The sequence below is a fragment of the Belonocnema kinseyi genome, chromosome 1, assembly GCF_010883055.1.
Source record: "Belonocnema kinseyi isolate 2016_QV_RU_SX_M_011 chromosome 1, B_treatae_v1, whole genome shotgun sequence".
Classification (NCBI taxonomy): Eukaryota; Metazoa; Arthropoda; class Insecta; order Hymenoptera; family Cynipidae; genus Belonocnema; species Belonocnema kinseyi.
The window spans coordinates 169,469,874-169,479,114 of NC_046657.1; positions in this window are offsets into that span (position 1 = coordinate 169,469,874).

The following is a 9,241-nucleotide window of genomic DNA, read 5'->3' on the forward strand; positions in this document are numbered from 1 at the left end:
CCAGGGGACTTCGTTTTCGCACGAAAAAATTTTATGTGCCCTTATTGCATCCGGACCCACAATTGTCCGCGACTGCCTATTTATTTTTGTAACCATATTCAGAACCATAATCTGAGACGGCTCTGGCGGGCTCGCTGGCGAGCGAGGATGTACAAGGTTTATACTGGGTGCAGTACTAGGAGTTGCACTCTTAGCTCGCGGCGTTAGTAAAACCTCATTTTGTATATGACACAGGGACTAGTGATTATACCATTTAGCTCTGATGCGAGTGTACTGAATACAGGCATCCTCTATCGTCAATGGAGATTTTATGGGCATTTCTTGCATCGTCGCCGAACGATTCTTCTTTCCTCTATAGTGATTTAAATTCTCTGTCTGCAAGTTAAGTTTGTCCTCCAGCTGCCATATACCCTCTCAAAGTACAAAAAAATGTATTTAAAATAGGCTAATAGTTGTACTCTGAAGAGTTGATTAATTTCCTCGTCGATTTACACTTTTGTCGCGAAACAGATATATCTCATAGTAGCAAGCGCACACTTTTAAGATATTATATTCTTAAAGCAAAAAGGCCAAAGAATAGAAATATATTTGATCTCTGAGTTGGATCTATAGAAGATATTTCAATTGTATCGAGGCGATATCTTTAGATAAATAAATCCCTATTTTGTGTGGTAAATTTACATCCGAGAGCAGAAATGAGGTGGGAGATTGCCGATCCCATGTATTCAATTTCGAGCGATTCGCCGCAGCGCCCCCTCTGTTCTGAGGTTTTGCGAACTAAAATAAAGCGACCCCATTGACTTGTAGCCAGTTTACGAACTAAAATAGATGATAGACAGTTCTACTTGAGCGGTCAAACAGGGCGGCATTTTTCCAGTTTGAAAATGTCGGTAGAGAAGATCACAGTGGATAATATCGCGTATATCCTCTATATTTTAGTTCGTAAAGTGGCTAGGTGAATTTGGGATGCTTTAATTAAAAACTTGACATAAAAAAATCTGGAAGATCTTAAGGGCATGTGATACTTCGTCGTGTGGTCAATCGGGTATAGTTTCCCCGGCTTTTTTCGACAAAAATTAAAAAAATTTAAAAACTGAATTCGCAGATGCTATAGAATATCATAACAGACGTCCTTGGACTCTTTTTTAAGGGATAATAAACAAAATTTATTTGGCTAAATAAAAATTTATGCATATTCATTATTTTAAGGTTACGGCGTTTTTCATCTCTGCCTTTCCGATTAATTGGCAATTATTTACGAAATAAACTTCATAGTTGAGAACTATTTTTTAAAAAATGTTTATTCTTCGACGCCCAAGTTTTTCTTAAAATTTTAGAGTCTTAAAAAATTAAAAAATTATCGCAGCTATTTTGTATTTTCCCAGCATTTTTATAAATCTTTTTAAATTTTCTCTAACAACTTATTTTTAAAAACAAAAAATACTTTTAAATTTTCATTTGAATCTGAAGAATATTCTTTCATTACCTTTTAAAATTGTCAAAAAGATGTTTAATTTGTTCGAAAACGGGACTGATTGCATTCCGCATGAATATGATTTTAGTGGATGTTTTCAGTTTCTTATTTGAGGTTTATAATTTATAATTTTGCAAAATTAAAAAATAATAGGAAAATTAGTATTAATTAGAAAAATAATTTTGAAACTTTAAAAAATAATTTTAATATTGAGAAGACTGGTGAGCATATATAGACATCTGATTTAGGAGCAAGTATCCATTTCATAAGTTTACTGAGTCATACAGTTAAGCGAATCTTGTTGCAAATGGAAAAAGATGATCTCGCTAATCTTTTTGTTAAAAAAACTAGTGCTCTTTGGAAAGTGGGATATGGACGGTGCTTCTGTGCATCAGATGACATGGCAAAAGTGGTTAAAGAAGAGTGATGATGTGGATGCAAACGATGAATCTTATAACAGTGATTCTGAGAGTGAAGAAAACATCAGTTATCACAGAAGCCTTTTCACGGATAAATCTTTCTTTTTGATTTCCTTTGTCCCTCTTCAATTAAAAGCAGATGAGAATATTATTTGCAAGAACAAAACACCTTCATCTGTTAATTTCTGTAGGAGAATTAAATTTAATTTCCTTAAAGAAACTGATTCTCTTGCAAAGAAAGAGGATAACTATCGTATAAAGCTGCTGGAAAAAGTTCGAACCTATTCCATTGGTGTCAGTGGAATGAGTTTTGATATCAGCTATGAAGTCAAGTGTACGATGATTGATATAAAGGTATGTAATATTCTAACTGGACAAAAAGCATCTTCTCGCTGCAATATTTGTGGAGTCGGATCAAAACATGTTAATAACTTACCATATGTAGCTAAAATTCCATGCAATGAGGCACATTATAAATTTGGTCTCTCGACGTTGCATGCCTGGATTCGTGTTCTGGAATATTTGTTACATGTTTCCTACAATATGGATTTTAAAAAGTTTTCCGCAAGATAACAGGAAGAAAAGGAAATGAAAAAATCAAGAAAGGAACGTATTCAGATACAATTAAGATCCAAACTGGGTTTAACAGTTGATGTGGTGAAGCAGGGTTATTGAACAACAAATACCGGAAATGTTGCCGTTCCTTTTTGGGCAAAGCTAAATCGATTGCTAAAATAACCGATTTGGATCAAGATCTGATCACCAGATTATACGATATATTACAAGTTATAACGTGCGGAAGGATAGTTAATTGTGCGAAATTAATGACTTACAGTTTGGAAACGGCTGATCTTTACATAAATCTTTATCCTTGGTATAAAATGTCACCATCAGTATATAAGCTGCTTATTCACGGAAGTGATATATTTCAATCTTTTGAGTTATCAATTGGTTGGTATTCAGAAGAGTCGCAAGAGGGGAACAATAGGGGGGGTAGGGATCTCAATAGCCTCCTCTTCAGTTGTCCTGTGCACGTTGAAGTGGATGAGGGTCACTAAGTCATGCTACAGATATTTAGAGAAGCGATAATATGAATTTTTAATCTGCTATTTGGAATATGTGATACGTATCTTTTTCATTTTTTTAAGTATCTTTGTATGCTGTTTTTTATGCTGTTTATGAAACTGATTTTTTTGCTCAATATTGTATTAGCGTTACTGCAAGAAGTTACTTAATTATTTATTATCATTTATGAAATATATTACGTGTAACGGACTGCGTAAATAGCCTGTGTGTTTCCTATAACTGAAAAAAATCTAAGTGGAATTTTCTCGTTATAATTTAGCAGAAAATGATTGAAAAAGTCCTTTGAATAATTGTATAATTTTATGAAATACTTTAGAAACAATATTATATCATAAATCATTCGTAATGTGTTTCAAAATGACTGGGGTGTGGTGACACCCCACCTTGTGATGTGAGGGTTAATTACACCGGCACACAAACAAAAAAGTGGTCTGTCCGACGGACTACACTAGCATATTTATGTTTTTGGTGTCGCTGAATTCAAATTCGGTGTCCAAATAACCAAGTTGGCTCGTATTTTTCTGAAAAACGAGAAAATAGATGTAAAATCGATAAACACAGCGATTTTTCAGGTATATTTTTAAAGGAAAAAAATCTTCATCCCCGGTGGACTTATCCAGCATATCCTTATGTTTTTGGGGTCACTGATTCTGAATCCGGAATTCAAATAACCCAGTTGGCTCATATTTTAACAAAAACGCAAAAATAGGTGCAAAGTCGACGGAAACAGCGATTTTTCGTGTATATTTTTCAAAAAAAAAAATATTCTTATGACCGGATCTATATGTTTTTTGGGTAGTTGAATCCGAATCCGGGGTCCAAATAACCGAGTTGGCTCATATGTTTTCGAAAAACGCAAGAATGGAGGTTGAATCGAACAAAACAAATGACTGTCAACAAAACAAATGGCAGATCTCGCTCGAACTTCACGTCAAAACAAAACAAACAAATGAAAGTTCGCGCTCGAACTTCACGTGAGTAAAGAGGGCAGTGGTGATAATCTCTTTAAGCGTGCTTCTTAAAGTGACTTCAGTCAAAGATATTATAAACGTGGATGCGGTGCGGGGCGTCAGAGTGGGGAATTATATATATAGGACATTACATTTTCTGCCCTATCGAGGTGCTGCCCTCACTGTACAGGAAGTCGACTTCTTGTTTTCTCATTCTTCGTAAAATATGACAGTAAAGCAGTAGAAAGATTTTTTGAGGTTAGAAAATTTTGACATGTATGCATATCACTGCATTTTTTCAGATCTGAAGCCTGATCCAGGTTTTCGGTACAGTCTTTTTTTTAATTAAAAAAAAAATTTCTTGAAAAATCATATTTTTAATTTTAAAAAAAAAACTATTATAGAAAGAAATTTCGAGATAAACATTTGCTGAAACATTTTTCTTTGACAAGTATATTTTTTAAATTGAAATAATCAAATATTTATACCAAAAGAACAACTTTTTAAATGTTTGAAGTGTTTAGACATTATTGTTTAAATTTAAAATTAAAATAATTAAAACAAAATATATTTCTGGATAAGATATTTTGGTTGAAAAAGGACATAGTATTTTCTAAATCACAAAAGTTCTTCCGAAAAATCGAAATGTTGCTTAAAAAACACGTGTTTTTTTATATTAATTTGCCAGTTAAATTTTTGTATAATTTTAATTTTAAATTTAAACCAATAATTTTTAACACTTTAAATATTAAACAACAATATATTTGATCCAAATATTTTGTTATCGTATTTTTAATAAATAATTATATTGATCAAGAAACAATTTTATTTGGCGCGTTTTATTATTTGGGAATTTTAAAATTCGTTAATAGTATAAACTGTTCAGGAATTTTATTAGTTTTGCAATTTCATTATTCGGGACAGAGAGTTTTACCGAGTCGGGAATGATATTTTTCGGATATTTCAGCCGTCCGCATAGAATTACAGAAAAATTGCTGTAATTATAATTTCGGCACTCGATCTTGTTGATTTTTTCCTACAGTATTAATAAAAAAAATGTGTATGGAAATTTTTTCTATTACAAAGTTAAAGATAATCTCAATTAAAAATTAAAAAATTCGCTGTACATCCAATTTTTATTCTTGGGTCTTGGCAATTTTTTTCTAATCCGTTTCAGTCACTGTTAAACGCGGGTGATTTTCTATTAGAAAATAAGTGATTAAAATTTGAAAAAATTGGGTAGGCTTTTTTGACATCGAGGTATGTAAAGGAGGTAAAGTTCCGAAAATTTAAAAAGTAATTTAAGAACTATTTATACTCTTTTAAGATGCCAGTACAATTTACACAACACCAATTGTAAAATTTGCAAATTTTTAGGCCTTCAGTTTAAGAACTTGAATTTTAACGTTAAATATGCTTCATTTTCAGAATATAGCCTTATTGTTTGAATGTTCAGAATTTTCGTTTTTAGTTATAGGCTAGATAAAAAATAACATTATGGGATTTGAAATTGTTACAACGCGAAAAAGTTTAAATTTAACATTTAAAAATGTGAAAATACACCATTTTCCATGTTCATTTGCAATTCAGCGAGTCACTTTCTTGCGCTTCTGTTGAAAGTCGACTCTCTGCTTTCAGTTTTCTTTTTAAAATATACCTTGAATTCAACGCATTTCAAATTCAATGTTTGCAGCTGCATTTAGGTGTTCTTTGTTTTAAATATCAATTAATTAAAACATTTTATTTATTTTTCACGATTGTAATTTATAACTTCTAAAGTGGAATAATTGTAGCTCAAACATGAAAAAGTATAGACTAATTTCAATTTTATAGAGGTTCTATCATATATATTGAACTATTAAAACCTCAGACCTTTTTTAAGGTCTTTAAAACTCTTTTAAAAACTTTTTTTTAACAATTTTGATTGTGATTTCTTAATAAAAGAATAAGTGTTATTTAGTCTGCAGAACAGCAATTTTAAAAATATTTAAAGCTTTAATAGTTGAGACATTTTAAATGTTTAGTCTTCAGCATATTGAATAATTTCAAATTTAATGCTATTAAAATATGTCATTAGAATTTTTTAATGGAAAGTGTTCGATAATTTTAGATTGAAACATTTCAAATTATTTAGTTACAAATTAAAATCGTCCAACATCAAGTTTTATTAATTTTGGATCATTTATCACCCCCTCAAATTATTATTATTTTTTGTGTCAAGAAAATAACGCCTGATTTTTGTAAAAATTAACAAATATATATTAAAGGTTCACTCAAAGTCGTTTTTATTCAAAAATCTTGTTCCTGAATAAATTGACTCTTATTGTATCCGATTTTGTTCTGTCACTCAGGGATTGTGTTTTTCATAGAAAACATTGACATGTAGTTTTTCCACGTTTATAAAATTATAATTGAAGGTCACTCGGGGTAATTTTCTTTGAAAAATATTGACTTACAAAGAATATTGGTCAGACAATAGTATGGATTTCTTCCCCCAAGATACAAACGTAAATTGTACTATAGTAAAAACAACTGGAAAAATGTAGGCGAAAACCAAATTTGGTCAAGAAAACGAACATTTGTCGACTTCCGCGTTTATAAAATTATAATTGAAGGTCACTCGGGGTAATTTTCTTTGAAAAATATTGACTTACAAAGAATATTGGTCAAACAATAGAATGGATTTCTTAGCCCGAGATACAAACGTAAATTGTACTATAGTAAAAACAACTGGAAAAATTTAGGCGAAAACCAAATTTAGTCAAGAAAACGAACATTTGTCGACCTATAAATACTAATTTTATTCCTCGAAAGATTTTTCAAAAATCTCTTGGAAACACTTTTATTGTAAAAATTTAATTGAAGAAAAATATTTGTTATAAAAATAAAAATAGTACAATTTTTACATACAATTCTTAAAATGAAAAAACTGTGTGTCAAAGGACAATCCAATCCGACTATTTTTTCGAAAGTTATCCGATATACAGACAACCACAACATCAATGACAACGACGACGTAAACGCCAGAGGGACACCCAGATACCGACGTAAAAGCTTGTTTTTCTGACTCAAGGAGCCTCAAAACGTCGAAATTTCATGACATTTGCGAAAGTCAATTTTCGCATAAAACTTTTCATTATGGATGAGAATGTGATAAAATAATCATGGGGCCTTGAAAAAGTAGCGTTTTTCGCCTCTTGACTTTTCCATATCAAGCTTTTTTTGCTTCAAATGTCCACTTTCGTTTGGTTTTTTGGATTTTGAAAATCCTTAACTTTGGTGAGTTTGATTTTATCAAAAAAAGTTGTCCAAGTCCAATTCAATCCGACCAGTCTTTCGAAAGTTATTCGGTATACAGACGATAACGACGACGCCGGACAGACAAACAAACCCCGACGTAAAAACTTGTTTTTCTGACTCAAGGGGCCTCAAAACGTCGACATTTGATAAAATCCGAAAAAGTCATTTTTTCATAAAAAACTAATACCTTCTCATTTTGTATGAGAATGTAAAAATTGTCAACATGATTTGTAAAAAATCTTTCAAAGAATAAAATGATTGTCCCGTAAGTTAGAACCGAAAAAATAACTATTTCAAAAAAATGAAAGTTGTTCTAAATATTTAGCTATACTCGCGATCGGGACAAATCGGGAAAAGAAAGTAAATTTGAAAATTGAACTGCAGTTCGAGTATTAAAAATTTAACAGTGATTAATTTTACAAGATGATTCTAGATCTGTTCAAAATGATATAATTTACATATTTTAACGTTAAAATTTTAACTAATTTAATTCAAAAGCCTTAGTAGTGACACAAGTGTAAATGTTCGAATTAATGGCTTCTTAAATGAACGCCTTTATTCAATTTCAAAATCTTTTTGAAGTATTATTTCTGTATAAAATATTCCATTTTTAATCTATTTAGTTTGAAAATTAAAAAAAAATTTCAATAGTAAACATTATGAAAAAGAATTGTCACAATTTCAGAGTGACAAATTTAAACTTTGCATGTTACAATTATAATTGTTTTATTTTTTTATCTCTATTTCCAAGGTAGAAGTATTTCATTTTGATCCTTAAAGAACAAGATTTTACGAAAATGTTAGAAAAAATGGAAATCAGTCTAAAAGACATTTAAAAGTCCCAAAAATTTTTAAAAATAATTTAAGAGAATTGCTACTTTTGATTTTTTTTAAATGTTTTGAAATGTTGACTTTTTATTTTGAAAAATTACATAATTTTAAGAAGAGGTATAAAAATATGGCACCGTTGAAAAAATCCCGAAAGGGATGAACGAAAAATCCCAAAAAACGAAATCTCCGGCATCTGAATAATAATTTTATAAAAATTGTATTAAAAAATACATTAAAAAAAACGTGCGCTTTGAAAGAAAAAAATGTTCTGCCTAAATTTTCTTCGTACATACATAAGAACATTTTTTAAACAAACTTTGCAGGGTTCATTTTGTTCCGAATAGAATCAAGTGATTCAATGCGTATTATTAAGATTATATTTAGTTCCTCAAATTATTCATTTATCATTTTAAAACATTACTTACTTTAAGTGAAATGAATAGTCACAAACGTACTATTGCCAAAATTCAAAAGAATAGCAAGTATAGATGTATTAAAATCATAGTGATTTATAATCTAGTTCAGTGATAAGTTCTTAAATTTGAAATAAACTTTATAATTATATTATTCTAAGAATCAACACTGGTGCTCGATCGCAGTTGTAATCTAATCATTGTTCTGATAAATTTGATTCGTTCTTTTTTACACTGGATATCGTAGCGTGACATTTGAGTGCTTTGTTTAGAATCAAATTAGGAGCGGCGTTTCGCACAAAGTTATTTTATAATTATTTCTTAGCAAACTAACCTACAAATCTTGGTATTGGAACATGTATCTCTTAATACACAAATGTATCAACTATCTCGTGAAATGAGAAACTATGAACACGATGAGTTTGTTCTTTGAGACTGAGATTATTTTGCGTACAATATTCTTTTTCAAAAAGTACATTTGTAAATAAACGTATTCATCGACGCTTATTTTATAATATTTTTGTGAAAGATGCTTGAAAATGGGCCACCGAGAATTTAATTGAGGATGCTAAATTAAGATGCCGCACGCTGAATCTCTGGGTGCATGGAAAAATCCATGCACTAGCAGACGAATTTTACGTGCTCAATGGAACTGAGGCCGTGATTACATGGGAAAATCTAAAGGTTTTCCTAGCAGCAGGGTAAAGTGACTTACGTGCGCGGATCGATTTATGCAGACGTACGCCAATCACTCACGAACATGCTCTC